General features: G+C 42.0%; 1 protein-coding gene and 1 long non-coding RNA gene across 8 annotated transcripts in view; both read right to left on the bottom strand.

Annotated features, from left to right (window-relative positions):
• The window catches only part of PTPRT (protein tyrosine phosphatase receptor type T), a 465,535-nt gene that overhangs the window by 178,733 nt on the left and 266,950 nt on the right, over positions 1 to 19,852 (bottom strand). The gene's annotated exons all lie outside the window — the stretch shown is intronic.
• The window catches only part of LOC146765706 (uncharacterized), a 49,835-nt gene continuing 32,127 nt past the window's right edge, over positions 2,145 to 19,852 (bottom strand). Inside the window, exon 2 of the long non-coding RNA XR_014949626.1 lies at positions 2,145 to 19,852. This exon is cut by the window's right edge and continues 20,597 nt beyond it. This is a non-coding gene — a long non-coding RNA (uncharacterized LOC146765706).

The raw sequence follows: 19,852 nt of genomic DNA, 5'->3' as shown, positions 1-19,852 counted from the left end.
ATGTTAGGGGCTACAGATCAATAAATAACTCAGTAATACTGGGAGCAACCTAGTGCTGGCCCCACAAACAAAGGGGGCCCTGTGTCAGATGTGGTACAAGAAATGTAGTACAATCTCAGAATCACAGAATTGTATTAAGCCCTCCAAGATAATTGAGTCCAAGTGTTGACCCAGCACAACCAAGCCCACCACTAAAACATGCCCCAGGTGCCACATCTAAGCTCAGGTTCATGCAGAATTCCAAGCTTTAGATGGCCTGACATCCTAGCAGTTTAGTCTCAGAATGTGTTAAATCCTTTTTTTACAAGCCCATGCGTAAATATATCAATTGCCATTACTGTTTAATCCATTTATATCTAAAGAAAAGTGGCATGGAAATGTAGCACTGGAACCATAACAGACCTGGGGGATAATTTGGTGACACTACAAAGCCATGCAGAGTTTCCCTACTGTCAAAGCAAACACACACCTGCTCACTTCCTAAAAGGGGTTCCTTCCTAAAGGAAGATTTTAATCTCCAGGAATGAGGGTGCAAAGCAGTGTGCTTGTCACCTCTCCAGTCTGCTTTATTCTTACACCAGCCTAGCTCTCAAATCAGGGACTGTGCATCCTTAGCAGTGCAGCCACTGAAACTCCACAAATGCTGCACATAGCACTGAATAAATTCATTAAATACAGGGCTGTTTTTCTTTCCTGTTGGATGTTTTTTTATCCTGTTCTCCTCTGGGATATGCTTCCAAAAGGCAGTTTAAAGCTAGCTTGAGCATGTCTTCACAAACAGGAGGCAATAACATCAAACATCTAAAAACCAGAATGTACTGTGTGTGTGCAATCCATCAGCCAGAAAATAAGGAAGGTAAGAAGAAAGAAGAAACAGAAATTAAGAACCAGAAATTTTTAGCTACAGGGGTAATACTCTTGTGAGGATAATCCTCCTGTCCAGGATGTGACAAATCCAACTTGCTAGGAGATGACTTTAAGACATGAAATAAAGCTGCATTCAGCTGCACTGGACAGCACATGTCTGGTGCTTCTATTATAAGCAGAAATTAATACCCAGGTAGAAATAACCCTAAATCAGACTTATTTAGCTCATCAGCTGAAATGCCAGCCTTCACATAAGAATGCATTTTTGGCATTTCCAATCTTACACTTCCCTGTGATAAAAAGCCAGACTTGTCACTTAATCCTGGACTGCTGATGGGGCAGGGAGGGAAGCTGAGAGTAGAACTTGCATCCAACTGCTCAGTGTCTCCTCTGCCAGCACAAGGGGAAGTGTTCTGCCCAGCACAGGGATACTCCTGGCAGCTCAGGTGCTGGGGAGGAGAAGGAGCACTCTGTGAGCACTTCATCCAGCTCGGAGGCTCCCAGCACGAGCAAGACTTGGGCCTCTTGGGACAAGTCCAGAGGAGGGCACAGAGCTGCCACAAGGACTGGAGCCAGCCTGGGAGACCTAGAAGTGTTCACCTGGAGAAGAGAAGGTTTCAAGGAGATCTCAGAGCCCCTTCCAGTGCCTAAAGAAATGAGGGTGAGGCCCTGGCACAGGTGCCCAGAGCAGCTGTGGCTGCCCCTGGATCCCTGGCAGTGTCCAAGGCCAGGTTGGACAGGGCTTGGAGCAGCCTGGGACAGTGGATGATGTCCCTGTCATGGCAGGGGTGGCACTGGATGAGCTTTAAGGTCCCATCCAACCCAAACCATTCCATGATTCTATGTCTGATGACAGAAACCTGTGGATGTGCAGAGAGATCCAGCAGGGAGATTACAGGTATTAAGAACAGTTTGGTATTGTTTTGTATCGATTTTCTAAGCTGCATTTAAACAATAATAATAATAATAAAAGACTACTTGCATTTAAAGAGTTATTCATGGACTGAGCAAACAGCTTGGATTTAAATGAGATTTTAAAAAAATGTCTTCTGGGGGTATTAACCAGACTGCTGTAATCCTGACACTGCTGTATGTTCAGATTACACTGAGAGCCCTGGCTGGGTTAGGAGTTACACTTTTTATAGGCCTGACAATGTGTCAGAAGAGCTGTTTTGTTTGTATTTTCTCCCACATAATGCCTCTATTAAAATCCTTTAAGGGTCTTTTCTTAGTGTCAAGATGATCAGATAAAAATAGTCTTAAAGGAGTGCTGACCCTGCCCCTCCCACTGTACTCTGCCCACACTTCCCTTGGGCATAAAATTGTTTTGCTTTATTTTGAGTTAAAATGCAAGCACATCTTTTAAAAGGGCATTTACTGGGCTAAATGCAGGGCACTGATTTTGTTCAGAGCAAACTCTAATCTGTCCTCCACTACCCCAACAAGTGTCTGTAGCATTTGGAAATGCACATTTGTTCAAATATGTACATTCCCATAAGAGCTAACCAACCATGGCCTTAATGGCATCGCACTGCTGACTTCAACACCCTGGCGGAAGGAGGACATGAGCATGAAATTAGAATTAAACAGCTGGTCATAAATTCTATCAAGACCCTTCATAAACACGTGTTGCTGGAGTGCATTGCAGCCATAGTTCAGCTGCAGGAATTTCAATATCTCTTGGTCTGGCTAAGGGAATAACAGGAAAGGAAGCAGTTGGCATCTCTGTCTTCTTTTTCCCCCAGCTCAGTTTCCAACCACATTCCTGAGGCTTCCCCATTTGCCTAACCTTATCATTATTATGGTTGTGGCATATTCTACATTGCTCCAGTAATTTTCCAGCCTTAGAAACTGGAGACTTTGGGATTGTTATTACTGGGTTTTCATTATTATTGCTGTTGTTTCTCCTGTGATTATTATTATTGTTTTCTGCCAATATGAAATGGTGTAGAGAGCAAATCCCTCCAGATGGCCAGGGAATGGGATCGTCCCCATCATATCAGAGATTCCTTGTGAGTATCCACATCTGCCAAAAGGAGTGGCTGCTACTCCTGAATCATGAGAAAAATGGACAATCCTCACAGAATGGTTCTCAGTGTCTTCACTCTAACCAGATCCATTTCACTTTGCAGCTGTGATGCTCTCGAGTTTTAAATTTCACAGGAGATTTTCTGAAGATGAGGAGGGAAGAGGAAGTGGTTGTATCTGTAAATCTTGAGTGGGACTGAATGCATGCCACTTGGTGATCCAGGATGTTTCTAATCTTCTCAGGATAAGTTATAACCTCCTAGGGAGCAGATGCTAACACATCTCCGGTAGGAATATTGTTATTTTAATAGCCAAGCAGTAATTATTTTTTCTCTGCCATCCTTTCTTGCCCTTTACTCAGAACAGAAGGAAATCATTAACAGCTGGAGAACAACCAACCATTCACCTGACTTTTTCAGCACTTGTTGTAGGTAGGAATATTAGAGGAAAATGAGGTTAGGAATAAGGCATGCTCTTTATATAAATCCAGTGGCATAGTAAATGAAAATAAAAGTGTGTCTTACCACAAATGCTGTTACAACTTGCAGACCTGTGGTGCCAAGCTGTGGCAGTAGTTATTGGAATGTTTCAGGAACATATTAACAGACCTTTTCTTAGAAACTCTTTGCTTTCTTTAACACACTTCAGCAAATGGATTTCCAATAAGAATCTAGCTCCTTTTCCTTCTTTCCATTTCCAAATAGACTCTTTCAGGGCACAGTGGTGTGTTTGTGTGGAAATAGCTTTGCTGAGAAATTGAAAGGTAAGATCTGGATCAGTTCCCTGCATGAGCTTTGCAATATCCCTGAAAAGTGTCATGATCTGTATTTGGTGCCCAGAGCATTGCTTAAGCTACTGAGGAGAAAACTAATCTCTTGTGCTTTCATCGGCAGCACTGTCTCATAGAGTGATCCTAATGGGGTGGAAATGAGCTCAGCTGCCTAATTCTGTTAAAAACATAGGCTTTTTCTCACACATGAATGACCATCTACTTCCTTCTAGCCTTGCTGGAGCCATGGCAGCAGAGAATCAAGTCATAGCTGCCCGAAAACAGAACACACTGCTTTTTTTCCACTTCGGCCCTTTTTAGTTATTTATTTATTTATACACAGTAAGAAACAGCCAGTGGAAGAACCTCCATTCATGCAGAAAAAAAAACCCATTCTAAAGTAAAAAAGATCTTGATGTGGACAAATGAGCTTTTCCCTAACTTTTAGGGCATGACTAACTTCCTCATTAGCAGCATAATTTTAAGTAGTGCTATTAATTCTATTAACTTTATTTTTATCATCTCTGTTTCACAAGCCACAGGTGAGGTCAGTGCAGCCACAGAACCAGAGGTGCCTCCTGTCAATCCAGCTTCACCCAGCTGTAATCCGTGTGCATGCAGATAATCCAAGCCCTTCCATGGGCTGCTGTGGTTGTGTGTTGGAGTTGTTGGCTGCAGTAACACAGAGCTCTGTGCCTCTAGTGATCCAAATTTTCAGATCCAAATCCAGATTTCCAGATTCCAGATCCCAAATTTCCCAGCTGCTGAACAACCACTTCCCTACCCCTGCCCATGGGATATGGTGGAAGCAGGCAGGGCTGTAAATAAACCTCTGCATTCCCATCTGCCTGCAAATGAGAACAGCAATCATGGAGCTTTCTGATGTGATTTAGTGGGCATGGTGGTGTTTGGTCAAAGGTTGGACTTCATGATATTAGAAGGCTTTTCTAACCTCAAAGATTTTATGACTGTTTTCTGCTATATAAACCATCCTCTGGATGTATTTTTAGGTCCATTAGAGTTGACTTCCTGTCTGTGCTCATTAAAACCAAGACCAAATTTGTTAAGGGCTCTGGATAAGAGGAGCCTGAGGTCAGAAGTAATTGGGGGTGCAGCTCCTCCCAAGGGGCAGGTTGGGTATCAGGGCAAGGCTCTTCCCCAGAGGTGCTGGCACTGCCCAGGCTCCCCAGGGGATGGGCATGGCCCTGAGGCTGCCAGAGCTCCAGGAGCATTTGGAGGGATTCTTGGGCTTGTCTTGTGTAGAGCCAGGAGTTGGACTGGGTGATCCTTTTTGGTCCTTTCTACTCAGGATAGTCTGCAATTCTATGAATTTTTTTAGTTCCAAGAAGAATGTATCCATATAGGACTTTGTGGGAAAGCTCAGAAATGGAACAGCAACACACTTTGCAGGGATAATGATCTTTATTACATCCTTCACCATTTTTCCTTTGGAAGACTGCAGGGAATGTGCTCATGGCACTCCAGTCCATGCTCTGAAGGAGCTGTGGATGTTCCTTAGGCAGAAGTGTCTGTGTGAGTACACACAACTCATGTCCCTTGTGAGAGACTTCCATGACTTCATTAAATCCTGCTAGTCCTCTTGTAAGGCTGTAGCTGTGTGCTGATTGCTTGCTTTGCTGTGCAAATGAGCTGAAAAGGGAGCTGAAAAGGATGTGTCCAGGCCTCCACAGCAAACAGGGATTATGGAATGGGAAGTTATAGCTTTCTTTCGTAAAATAGAGCTGAAGAGCAGGGCAATAACTTGATATTCTTTGGTGAATAATTCTAATTCTTGGGGGTTGGTTTGTTTGCTGGTTTGAACCCAGAGGTTCCTCAAAGTTTAAGAAGCAAGTGGTCTCAAGTTGTCCAGGGAATTTTTGGACCTAAAATCCATTCTGATCTCTGCACCAGGAATGTTCACCAGCTCCTCAGCCTTCCTGCTGGAGCAGTGTCTTGACCTTTGCAGAGTCCTTCTGCAGGGGATGAACCAACAAACAAACAAACCCCACGGGAACTGTTTGAAACTAAAGGAGCAGAGATTTAAGTTGGATATTGGAAAGAAATTCTTCCTTATGAGGGTGCAGAGACCCTGGCACAGGTGCCCAGGGCAGCTGTGGCTGCCCCTGGATCCCTGGCAGTGCCCAAGGCCAGGCTGGGCAGGGCTTGGAGCAACAGTGGAAGGTGTCCCTGCCCATGGCAGGGGTGGAATAGGATGACCTTCAAGGTTCCTTCCAACCCAAACCATTCTGTTATTCCATGTCCTGAATTAAATTAGAAAGTGCCAGGCTCCTGAGATACCAGTTCCAAAATCAAATACATCAGCAATGAAGAACTTAATGGTGAGGCAGATCAAATGTAGCACTCAGCAGTTGAAGCCTGATTCAAGAATGCTATGGATTTTCTTGTGCAAGTAATCATTACACGTGCATAAAGATCCACAGGATTCAGATAGAAAACAGATCAGAACTACTTCAACAGGTTAATATGATAAGAGCCTCCCTTGGAAGATACCTGCTGCAATTATAACTGCACTTTTGCCTACAAGCAAAGGGAACTGTGCTTTGAATAGAGGCACAAATCTAAATATATTAGATAAAAAGTCTGTAACTGTCTTTTTCCACATTTTGTGTCTAATACTTCAAAAGAATAAAAAAACACATCAAATAAATTGTACAGAGTTGTATATAAAGAAACAGAGATGAAGGCTGCACACTCAGAAGCTGATGCTCTGGAGAACAATTTTTTTTTCCATGGAACAGAGAACAAGGTAAAAAATCCTCATCCTGTTGTTTTTTTTTTGTTTTGTTTTGTTTGGTTTGGTTTATTTGTTTGGATTTTTTTGTAGTTTTGGGTGTCTGTTTTTGTTTTTGTTGGGGGCGGGGGGAGTGGTTTGATTTTTCTCCTAGAACTTTTAAACAGAGTACTGGAAAATACTAAAATCTTAAATCTGCTATCCATTATTAGCAGCAAGTGAGCTTGACATGTGAAATGGGAACACCAAAATGACTTCAGATCTCAATTTCTACCTGTATCCAGTAGGGAAAATGCTACTCAGGTTGAACTGGGAAAAACAGTTGCCTTTGATAGAATAAATATTGTAATCATTGCATTAGAGACAGCCACCCTGCTTCATGCTTGGAAGCTTCCAACTTACACCACAAGTGCTGTAACTTCATGTATTTCTCTTTATTCTACAGTTCCTGTGAAAGGTCAGAGAATTGGCAAAATCCCACTGTTGAGTAAGAAGCAGTAGGAATATACACTGGTTTTCTAGGGGGATCTGCTCCCCTTCCAGGCCCTGAACCACGCCAGAACTTACTCAGGAACTGGAATAACTCAAATTTTACCAAAAACTCTGGGATCAGCTAATGGATGTTACTAAAATTGTTTGTTACACAGCAACAGCAGGACTGAAGTGGCCCCTCTGCAGGAGCCATCCCCAAGGACTCATACTCTAAAAAGTTGTGTCCAGGAGCATGAAGTGACATAACAAGCCTGGCCCAAAGATGGAATTTGTCATCAGTGCTCACAGACATCTGTCTCCAGCTAGCCAGAAATAGAGGGAAACAACTCTCTGTCGCTGCTGACAGTCTGCTTTTATCTCTGTACTTGCTTCTCCTAGTCCAAAACTGTAACAGTAATCAAATGGGAATAAAAGAAGTTTTCTTTGATGAGCATGTCATGCTGATGAAAGGCAGCAGAAGTTCTCTGTGTAGACAAGAGCCACAAACATTAACAGACACTGGCATTTGGAGCTGTTCTCTCTGTCAGTCCTCAAAGGGGTTTTCTTATGAATGGAATCCTGCACATGGAGGGAAGTTGCTGCTTAATTTCTGCCAGAGCTCATCCATCCTCATGGAGCAGCTCCCTGTTGCAAATCCCTGAATATTTCTGTATTTGCCATTGAATTCTGAGATTAAGGCAAGCCTTTATATTAATAAAACAGTAGTCTTATCATTCAGCACTTTCACATTGCTTTTTGTTGCCTTTGAATTTTCAGCAAATATTTGTTTAGTTTGCTTCTTTAATAGGAAGGTCTGAACTTCAGATGTTATTTTGTCCAAAGCAGGCAAAGCTTTTGTCAGCTGATAATCACAGATGTTGATGTATTTATATTGACCTATTTAAAATCTCAAATGGTTTTAATAGGATAGGAGGATTTTTAAAAGGCTGTTTTCAGAAGCATTATTTAAAAAACATAATGGTCCCATTTGTCAAAAATACAAGTGTGCCCTTTAGCAGAGACCTAGGACATAAAGCAAATTTCAGATAAACTTCTTCCAAAATAGCTGCTCTCCAATTCCTCAATAGCTGACTGTGAAAACACCTTTTACTCCCAGCTCAGAGGACAACCATTCTGTTCCAGCCTGCTCAAGAAGAAATTTAAAGTTGAGTATCTTCAGCTCTTCAGATTTGAATGTGCCCTTTGTGTCTTCAATCTTTATGGATTTTCAAATGCAGTGAGGAAGGGCAGAGCAGGGAATCCTGAGGAAGGAAATGCCTGTGTGTGAGATGGAGCACACACTGTGCTCCAAATTGAGAGCCACTGTCAACTTTCTGAGGTCTTCACACCATTTACAAAATATTTTGGCCTGTGTTTGACTCTACCTGTGGCATAGGGTGGGTAACCTTTGCGATCAATTCTTCACGAGTCAGGAAATACTTGCACGTGTTCTGAAGATTTTCTGAAGTGTGATATTTACATCCTTCTGTAATCCTGAGAGGAAGCAGGTGGCAGTTCAATGGATCTGTGGCTGTTCAATTGCCTGCTCAGGCTCCTGGCACAGGGCTCAGGGCTGGGTGGCTGCTGTGGAATTGCCCTGCTCTGGCAGCAGCAAGAAAAGCACTGGAATCTCCCTTTCCAATGGACTGCTTGTGTGCAATCTGCAGCATGGAATTTGTCTTGGATACTTTCCCTCTGCATCCAATTACAAAATGAAGATTATTTTTCTCTCTACTTTCACAGGTTGCTTTACATTCAAGTTATAGGAACTTGCAGGTACATTATGCTACAGACTGAACAATACAAACAGGTGCATGTTGGAATACATAGAGTAACTAAAGCAAGGATTTCATCTAAAGGTCTGACTTTTCTCCCAAGGCAATAGAAAACTCTGCAGCACAGATGTGCACTTTGAGGAGACTACCAGGACTGTTACAGCAGAAACACAGAGAAGAACAAAAAACCTCAGAGAGAGGAAGCAATACATTAAAAGTTGCTTTTTTAAAGGGCTTTGCAGAGTCCATGCAAGCAGTTGCCAAGGAAGGTTTGATGGCACTGATGTGGCTGTTTTCCAATGGTCCCTGGACAATGCCTTGGATATTTGTCAGTGCAGTCACTAATGACACTTGGATTTCTCATTAGTGTGGCAGCAGTTCTGGAGGCTGAAAGCACATCTGTAAATTAGCAGCTACTGATTTGTGATCGACCTTTACTATGTGATCAATAGCACAGATAGCACCAGAAGGGATAAGACTAAAGATGGAATCTTTTGGAAAAGGTACCAGTGAGGTCAATCACATCAAGCTCTGAAGTCCTCAAACCACAGGTTACATCGCATATAATTTTAAATACACTTTTCCTGAGAATTTTTGTTGGCCACCTGTTAACCAAAGACTTTTAACTCAAAAATTGCTCTGGCCTAAAGCAGCTCAAGTGGATGGTACAGCTTCTCAGTGAACAAAGGCAGGGGTCACCACACACAGCTCAAATTATGTGTCACATCAATTACATCTCCATGCAAGAGGTTCAGAAGCACAATTTCTAAAGGAACACCTTTTGGTGTGACAATCTCATGGGAACCTATCCAACACAAATACTCATATTGCTATGGGGTCTTGACACTACAAGAAACAGCAGCAAAGGAGATGGAAAAATAATATCATTCAACTTCTCCCAAGCATTATGTTTACATGAACCAAGAAGTTTAGCTCAGAAATGCCTCAGGCCCACAGACCATTAGGATAATCCTCCTGCCTTTGGATAGCACACTGCAGGAAATGATCTGGCACTGCAATTTCCATGCTAGGCTAGAATGCCCCAGGCAAAGAAGAGACTCATTCTAATACATTTCCCAGGACTGAGCTTTAATAGAATTAGTTCACTTTTTTCCTTTTATAATACCCATTCAGCTATTCATAGTTATATTTGCTATATCAGCCTGCATTCTTCCCCCTAAGTGTTTACAAGTGCCTATATTACAATCCTTATTTTGTTCTCTCTGCCCAGATGCTGCCCAGTAGAGGCACAATATGTACGTCTCATTATCTTTTAAGCCCATAATATCTCTTTTTATTTCCCTGAGCATTTTGAGTGCTATTATTTCAAAGCCTTCCAGTTTTTCATCATCTCAAAGATAATTACTGATGATGAAGATGATGATTATTATATGGTCAGGAACGTTTCTCCCTTTCCCCTTCTCCATGCTTTGAACTGGAGCATTAGATAATCCTCCTAACTTATATGATGGGTAGGTCCAGGAGTTGCAGTTGGAATATTATAAGTAAGTAAATGGGTATAGTAAGTAAATGTGAAAAAAAAATAAAAAACCATTTTAAAAGTGGCACAAGAAGAATATCAGCTGGCAAAACAATGCATTGTTCCTGATTACTAACATTGCATTTACATCTGCAGCATCCCCTAAACCCTGCAGTACAACAAATGCAACACATAAAATCATCTTACTAAGTTGAAAAAAAAAACTTAAGTGAGATTACGTAAACGATGGAAAAAACTCAATTCCTATCAAGCAGGGGTTTTGCTGTCTTTTGGGAAATTCTTACACATAGGAGATGAACGTGTGAGAAATATTTCTGGATATTCCAAAGAAAGGTAGCAGGTAGTCCATTATATTGAGAAACAGACATTTGCCCTCATTTTCAACTCAGCAGCACAAAATTCTCTGAAAAAAAGTACTTGAATATGAATTTTAGTGCACAAGTTTATGCATCACTATAGGAATATGAGTAAGCATAGAAATATGTCACAAATAAATCATTAGGAAATAAATTTAGAAATCCAACAGAGAGGGAGATGAGTGCCAGGCAGAACATTTGCAGAGCCACAAGAGAATGGGAATGTTTCAGACACTGCAGAAATACAGAGAGCCTGGAATATATTCCTTTTTTCAAATGAGAAGGAAAATCTAATCTCTCCCTTTCAATCACTTCCCCCTAAGCCCTTCCAAAGTTTGTTTATTCAAATGAAACAGAACTTGGACCAAAATGTAACCAAAGACATTTAGTGCATCCCAAATCTCAGTTCTAATTCTGGACTTGCAAACACATCTCTGCTGACATATGTCAGTTTTGCATTAAAAAAAAAAGTAGAACAGAGATTTCTGAATAAATTTGATTCAACTCAAAAGTTCCTGTGGTGATGTACATAATATCTTAGTTTCAGTTTTTAAAATAACATTTAGAATTTAAAAATAAGCACATGTCCTATCTTACCCTGAGAGCATGAATTGAGAGAGAATTAATAGTTTCCTGTTGATGTTACTTCACTAAACGTCAAGGAGCATGAGATCCTTCTTTACTCCATTTTATAGGGTCTAAATCTCACATCATTGCCAGAGGTTAATAATCTGCTTTCTCCTGATATTTGTTTCATAGTCAAAAATCAGCACATGATACATGTCACTCATTGAAGCAATCAGAAGAATACACTCCAGTCAACACCATTTATTAATGTCAACCAGAAGAGCAATTATATCTCATCCAACCAAAAATAAACAGACAGGCATCACATCTTTGATGACAGCTAAAACTATCATGTCTACAGTTCTCATCAAGTCCCCACTGACATAAAATTGTACAGGGGTATGTGTGCTAGTTCTAGGAATCCATTACCTTGCAGTAATCAGAAAACAAAATTTTAGAGAGATATTCTGGGCATGTGCATGGAAACAGAGGGAAATCAAGAACATAAATCTTGAATGAAACAAAGGGGGAAAAAATAAAACACCAAAATATATAATGGTTTCATTTGTCAAAATATACTCCAATGGCTTGATATTTTTTTAGATTCCCTACGTGCCTGTAAATCCAGTGTAAACCTATTACCATCAGAGCTCTGGTGAAAGCTGGATGCCAAAGAAAAGACTCTGTGTTGACTGTTTGATGAAGTGAACCCAGAGAATCCCAAAAGCATGAAACATTCAGCACTCTCCTCTGCTCAGTGCCAGCCCAGGATTGCTCAGTGCTTCTCCCCAAGTGAGCCCAGTCCTGGTGAGCACCAACATGTGCACAGAGCTGGGCGAAGCCCCAGGGATAAATCACTCACTTGAGGTATATTGAGAGAAGTTTCATAGAGTTAGAGATAAAAACTGGAATAAGATACATGTGCACTCGCCTAGATTTGCTGCTATATGTGAGAAGCATATTACTGGGTGGAATATACACATAATCCATTGGGTTTTGAAAAAAATGTGAAGGGAAATATAAGAGAGGAACAAATGGAACAAGATGAAGTGGAGAAATATTATTGTATTCAGGATTGTTCCCATGTCTTAAAAACAGCACTGTCTCTTTAGATTGTCATCCTAAATTAGTACACTAAAGCCCGAAATGATCCTCTGATAGCACTTGATATAGCCACTGTTGAAGAATCCTAAAGCTTTCCATTGTGTGAAACTCCCAGTAACACCATCCATTTTTCTCCCTTTTATGTGCAAGTCTGGTTCCCAGTGGCAACAAAACACTCCAGGCAGCAAATTTCTAGGTATTAATGAATTTCTCAGGTGGTTTAAGCCACTTAATCCTTGGCCTCATGCCTTATAACACCACACAAGTCAGGTTATAAACACCCAGAAATGCTTTCTGATGTGTCTTTATTGCTTAATTATCAAGGTGAGATGCTTATATTAAATTGGGCATTTAATTACAGGCACACACATCTCCAAGCATTACCACCAAAAGATTTCCCTAGGTAAAGAATATAATTTATCTTTTTTCCCTATTGATGTTATTTAATTCTTTCATGACAGTAAATTATATTTCAGAGCATAGTTTTAAATTTGCGAAATGGGTGTTGCAGCAGGAATTACAGATCAAGCTTTACCTTTCCTGTGTTAATACCAGGCCTAATTGCAGAGCTCTCCCCCATGAGTTTTTCTGTCAACTCAACTCATATCAAAGCAAGATGATCACAGCCCTGCCCAGTAGGGCTAAATCCAAACCTCTTTGGGTGTGAGAAGGAAACTCTTTCCTCTAAACCCCTGCTGCCTGTTGGGCCCCTCAGTTTGGGAAGGACCTTGGGATGCTCAAGCACATCCAGAGGAGGCAGCGAGGCTGGAGAGGGGCTGGGAACACAAACCCTGTGAGGAACCCCTGAGGGAGCTGGGGCTGCTCAGCCTGGAGAAAAGGAGACCCAGGGGTGACCCCATCACTCTCACAGCTCCTGAAAGGTGGCTGTGCTCAGCTGGGGCTGGGCTCTTTCTCCAGGGACTGACAGAACCAGAGCACACAGCCTCGAGCTGCACCAAGGGAAATTCAGGCTGGATATTAGGAAAGAGTTTTTCACAGAAAGAGTGATAAAGTTCTGGGATGGCTGCTGGGGAGGTGGTGCAGTCCCCATCCCTGGGTGTGTTTAACAAAGCCTGGATGTGGCACTGGGTGCCAGGGCTCAGTTGAGGTGTTGGGCTGGGTTAGACTCGATGACCTTAAAGGTCTCTTCCAACCTGGTCATTCTGTGAATTCTGTCTTGTAGCAGCTGGGCTGTCACTGTGACCTGCACAGGGAAATGTGGGTCTGTCCTGCAGCTCCAAGCAAGTGAGATGTGCCCCTCAAGCCCTCCCCTCCCAGGATTTATCAGCTCCTATAAAACAAGCCACTTGGAAAAAGTATTTCCACCTCATTAAATCAAGAGGCTTCACCTGTGAGGCACAACGTGAGAAAAGACACAGAGAAAACAGATGGGGACCAGTCCCAGTGTGTTACATGCACTGTAATTGTCTGTAGCTGTGTCATCCCTGACAGGTGCCTGCCTCAGCTCTCCTTCAGTGTTGTGGCACAATCGCCTCACACAAATCAGTTGAGTGCTTCACTAGCCTAATGTTAAAAAGCTTTCCCTAAAGTCTAAACTGAATCTTTCTTGCTGCTATTTAACCCCATTAATTCCAATTCCTGTCCACTACAGACATAAGGAAGAGATGACTCTCTTCTTTCCTTTTATGTTCTTCAAGTGCTGTCATCCCAACAAAACTGTTCTAATGACTAAATCTTGCCTTCCAGGTTGCTCAGGCTTTTTCTGTTGCTTTCCACATGTAACTCTGCAGTGTCCAAAACTCGATTAGCTTGTTTATTTGAAGCATTACTAAAATCTTATTACAGTCAAGAATAACTGTGTTGAGAAAACGTCTCCTCAACAGCTTCATGTCACAAAGGAAACCAGAAAGAATGCAAAAATCCCTGTCAGAGGACAGAATAACCAAGCATACCTGGCAGTTCTTCAGGCAGACCCCCTCTAGAATACCAGGACACACATTTTATTGGGTGATGAAAAAGCTGATAACAGAGGAAGTTTTTATTTCAGCACATTCCAGACAGATTCAACCCAAGGCACATTGTACTGCAAGACTTCCAGAGCCTCTCAAGCAGCAATTGGAGCATCTTCAGTTTACCTTGGAGCACTACCTGACAGCAACAGTGACAGGAAGAAAACCTTGGGAGAATACTTAGTTTTACAGCTTTGTGTTGTTCCCAAAATACCTGCTGGCCAGGTTTGCACAGAGCATTTCAAAGACTGGTCTACAGTGGGCAATGCCAGCTCTCCAGGAGCTAACTCAGCCACAGATCTGGGCAGGGGAAATCTGCTGGAAGAGTTCAAAGAGTTTGCTGCAAAAAAATCCGTATAAAGCACACACAGCCAGAAATGTACCCAGTGGTTGTGGAGTTCTTTGCTTTGGGGCTTTTCACTTTGCTTATTTTCTTCCTTTCTTGTCAATGGATCTCTCTCCTGAAAGAGAGATCAGTTTGGTCATTTCCAGCTTTCAGGTACAGAATAAAGAACATATTCCAAGGACAGGGCTGCCCAGGTAGCACGGCACAGAAATAATATTTTAATTTATTTAATGTCATTAAAATATTTAAGCAAAGACAGAGCAAGGCAGTCCCACAACACTGAATGTGCCAGAAGGGACTGCTGTTTCTGTGGAGTATCAGGAAAGCAGCAGGAAGAGGAGAGCCTCAGCCCTCAGTTTATGGTGTCATGATCCACTCTGGCTTATTTGCAAGATTCATGATAGACATAGTGAAAAAGGAGTAGTGGCTTTGTAATAAAGGAGAGATACAAATGTTTTATTTCTCAAAAATATCAGAAGTTATACATTTGGAAGGAAAATAACCCAATATCTGACAGTACTGTATGAGAGAAACAATCCCAAGCACTTTTTTCACATGCCGGACTCCACTTTTCAGAGGAGATAAATCATGGTGGATTTATCCAAGCCCTGAAGGATGCGACCAATCCACTCCTGACATTAATGCAGTTGTTTTGTACTGCCCCTTCATCTCCTCCTACATCCCTTCAGCCACCACAGGTACAGATTACACCAGAAAACACAAAATTCCTCCTCTTCAAGGTGCCACGTCTCTACCAGATGCAGCAAACCAAAACAGGGATTTCATGTCACACAGAACCTTAAGCAAGCCCCATCCAAAAGATCACCTGAGGTCATTAGAAAGAATCACCTTCCCCATCTACACTTCAAATTTCTAACTTTACACTGAACCAAACTGTCTAAAGCCTAAAAAAAATATTTTAATTTATTTCTTCCTTTCCAGGGCCTGCACTTGCTGAGAAAACAAAAGTAATTTTCCCTTCAAAGTTTATGGCAAGTTAAACTAGAGAGCTGCAAATGAGGCTGTTACTTTGGAGGCAACAATATTCACCTCAAACCAGGAACTGTGACATCCCCTTTTCTGTTTGTGTGTGGGGGTTTTTTGCCAATTGCACCAAGAGCATTTACATTTGTGGAGGAGAGAAAAAACAGTATCATTGTATTAATTGTCTGACCACCTGGACTGTGCATGGAATAACCTCTGAACTTGCATCAGTGATCAAAAAATGGTCCCTAAATCCAAATGCATTGTCTGAAGTAGTGGCATCACAGGTATTTCTGCACTGATATGGCAGAGCAATTGCAAAAGCAGATTACAGAGTCTGTGAGGGCACAGCAGAAAATCACTGAACTTCAGTGAACTCTACCAGCCCTGGACTTGCTTATGTAGTGGAGTTTAAAAATATTTTCCAGTGAAACAGGCATAAGGTCTTTAAGACCTTTGAGACATCAGTTTTAATTATGGCACCTTCTGAATTGCATGGAAAATGTGTTTTGCCTTTAAAATAACAGTGCTCTTCCTAATTCCACACTTCTCTCTTCCCAAAACACACAGTACACACATTTTTTTGACACGCAACAGTGAAAAAAATGTAATCTTGGGAAAGACTTTTCAAAAGAGCTTTTTGTTCAAAGCGCTGCAGTCAGCATGGGTGATAAAAAAGAACTCTTTGAACAGCTTAGATGTCTCACTTTGCCATAGAGGACAGTGGGTTTGATCTGCCAGCAATCACACATGTAATCCTTGTACTGCTCTGGGATGTGTGATCCCTCGTTTCTGACCCAGCGGACACTCTTTGAACCAGGCCTTGAACAAACCCTGCATTCTCCCCAAGAAGCATCTGAATGTCACTGAGTGTTGCTGCGAGCACTAGCAGGGACAGCCACATCTCTGCAGATAGCAATGTTTCATTTGTGAGTGCACATTCCACCTCGTGGAAGAAAGAGGAGGACAAAAAGAGGAACCTGGCAATAAACAACCTGCTCCAGGTCAGAGACAAAACACAGGATGTTCAAAAAAGAGGAGAAACAACAGAAGTTCTTACTGGGTCCTGCTGTAATTTGCCCACTTCAAAAGCAGACCAGCTGCTATCTAATATAAAGATCTCTCCTATACAGAGACATCACAAACAATAAAAAAAATTTTTTTGGCTTTTGTTATTCCTTAAATGAAAATGTATTCTCCAATCCTGTCAAGCCATGAGGCATAAAATTAGAGTCTGGAAGATATTTTTTAATTGTAATTTAACACTTATGGAATCTTACATGAAATTTTCCCATCCCCAGGCACAAAAATGCAGAGAAATCCTTGGACACAAAGCTATGGGGAAAGCTCAGGATGCCTGTATAGCCAGGTTAGCACAGCAGTTATGGGGAGTTTATGGATGAATGTCATTAAAAAAGCTGAAGATTTTGGTCATGCTCATGTTGTAACAGAGCTTAAGCTAAGCACTGCTGTCTCAGTGAGTGACCCCACTGTGACTGAGCCACCACTGCCACTCCAATTCAGCCCCAGTGACCCCTCAGCACAGCAAACACGGGTGTAGGGAAAAAAGAGTGAGACAGCAAAGCACCACTGCTGTAGGACAGAATCAGAGACATCTTCACTAAGGGTTACAAAGCAGAAGCACACAGAATCCCCAGTCAGGTGCAAAGGAGAGCCCTGTATTGCAAAAACCTTTCAAGCAGTTACCTGTAATCAGTTACATCCCATTTAAGCGCAACAAGTGTAATTCAACCAACCACCATAAATCACAAAGTGAGCATGTGATGATTCTATAACTTGTTTTTCTACCTCTAATTCAGCTGAGTCACTTTCCCACAGCCCTTTTCTGCTCAGCTGAAGTAGCAGGCCTGAGCCATTAAGGGTAACAAGGCCCTTATTTTGTAAGGGTTTACCTATATACAACAGCTAAACAAGGGAAATATAGGATGGATATTAGGGAAAAAGATGATACAATATTAACCTACTAAACAATATTACAATATTAACCTACTAAACACCCTGAACCCCTGCAGGCCCCTAAGAGGCCTGGAGGCAGATTTTGGCTCAATGCTCCTTTGCACCCATGTGCAAATCCAGCCCCATGGTTCAAGGTACTCTGGCTCTAAGACCTCTCACATCTTTTGTCTTATTTCAAATAAAAAGTGTATTTCAAACAAAAAACACTATTTTTTTCCTAGCAAAGCAAAGAAAGTGTTTTTTCTCGAGTTCTGTTCATAAACCTAGATAATTGTATTAGCTTGCTATCTCATTGGGATTGACAAAAAAAAATGACATAAAACACTGCAACAAAATAATCTACTTTGAGTTATGCTGCATCTCCATGTACACTCTGAATAGTCCTGGTAGCTTAGAAAATGCCCTTTAGTCTTCAATAAATAACTGAAATGCAAGTATTTTGTACTGTCAATTACAAACGTTCTTCAGATTTGTTACACCCTTACAGCCCTTCTGTAAAAGCACATCCCATGAGCAGAGCAGCGCAGAGCACCTTGTCCTCCAGGAGCAAAAGGTGTTTGACAGGGACACCACAACCCCTTGTCTGCAGTTCTGGTGAGACAAACTCTGTGTCAAGCACCTTCAGAATGACAGATTGAAAGGGAAACTTAACAAAAGGGACAAAAGAAAAACTTAAGGGAAGGGGGTGCTCCACACCAAGGGTTACACCCCAGAAACCAAAGCAAGTTGTGAACCCTAAGTGAAGTTTGGGGCATGGAATTCTTGCACCCCACAGCAGCAGGATAACAGAAATCCTTGGATAGAAGCAAGGAGGGTCCTCCCTGTCACTGCAGCCATTTGAAGATGTCCCTTGGTTTGGCGTTCCACCCTGGCCTACAAGCACCAGAAAAGCTCCAACCCAGCATTTGTTCATGAGTATGGCGAAGAACCTGCTGAAATGAGCAAAACACGAATCCTCAGAAAGGTACTGGAGAACTTGTTAAAAGGAGAGGTACAGCCCTGGGCAGCAGCAGCAGGACGTGCAGCAATGCCCCAGTGTGCACCAGCTCATTTGGAAAGACATTTCCAACTAATCCAGCTTGGCAGAGGGAACCAACCTCATGCAATCTTCCCTCTTCCTCCCAAACCAATCACTTGGAAAACCTCCCCCATTCTTCTGGCCTGCTGGTCAAGAATATTCCATGGCAAGCTTTGAAAGCAGTAAAATCCTCAGAGGACAGGGGAAAAGCTTTTGAGGTGAGGCAGGGAAAAGGAAATAAGGTTTTCAGTTCAGGCAGTGCAAATAGTAACTAGATGAAGCATCTAAGGAGTCTTTAGCCTTTGCATGGATGCCGGACCAAGGGACATGTGGTAATGGGCCTGCCTTGGGTGAGTGAGGGATCAGAAAAGAGATAAACAACCCTTTTCATTTATTACACCCTCCTAACTCCATTAATGCTGAAGGAGAGGTGTTAAATGGATTCATCTGCATCTGGGCAAGGTTGGGGAGGGGTGGGAACATAAGAGGAATATTCTCATTTATGGAAGAAATAAAACCAATGGGCCACACAGTGCTTTGGGTCTGCAGGTCAGGCTGGCAGGGACACCAGGCCACAGCCAGCAGCACGGCTCCCCAGGGTGCAGTCACGAAACTGGAATTGTACCCTGGATTTGTCATAGTTGGTCCTTTTGTTCTTTTCACTGTTATCCATTTAACATCAACAATTACCCCGGCATTGCCAATGTGGAGCTCCAGGCCCAGAAACCTGAGCAATAGCCATAAAGACTAAGAGAATGTGAAAATTACTGAAAAAACAAAATTTTTACATAACCAATTAGTGTTATAAGCAATATATAGCAGTGGAGGTGGTATTGCATAAAATACACAACTCACAAAATTGTATTTAAAAAAAAAAAAACAGACCAACAACCTCAAACCCCAAAACCTCAAACCCCAAAACAATCAGCTAAAACCCACCACTACTATTGAGTGGTTTAAAACACCAAAAGATAACCATTATATACCATTGGGTCAAAGCAGAATTTTACTCTTCCTTGAAGAAATCATCACCTGCCCTGTGATGTCTCGTGTTCAGTACCAGGGAGTTCACTCTCTGCATTGTCCTGAGAAGGATCTTGCTCCTGCCCCTACTAGACCATTGTCCCCAGAACAGCTGGATTGAGTTTGGATCACACAGCAGCAGTGGCCAACATCCACCTCACTGAGGCCAATTTGCTTTTTCACTCTGAAATGCTATAAGGAGGAAAATATACATAATAATACAAAAAGAATATAATGTGCATGTCCCACTGGCATCAATCAATAAATCAATGGATCAAAAAATCCCTGAGTGCCCTGATTCAGGAAGTCTGTGGGAGACAAAGACTGGGATACAGGAGCTGGTG

Source organism: Lonchura striata, chromosome 20 (assembly GCF_050655825.1).
Source record: "Lonchura striata isolate lonStrDom1 chromosome 20, ASM5065582v1, whole genome shotgun sequence".
Classification (NCBI taxonomy): Eukaryota; Metazoa; Chordata; class Aves; order Passeriformes; family Estrildidae; genus Lonchura; species Lonchura striata.
This window is presented reverse-complemented; position numbering and strand designations above follow the sequence as displayed.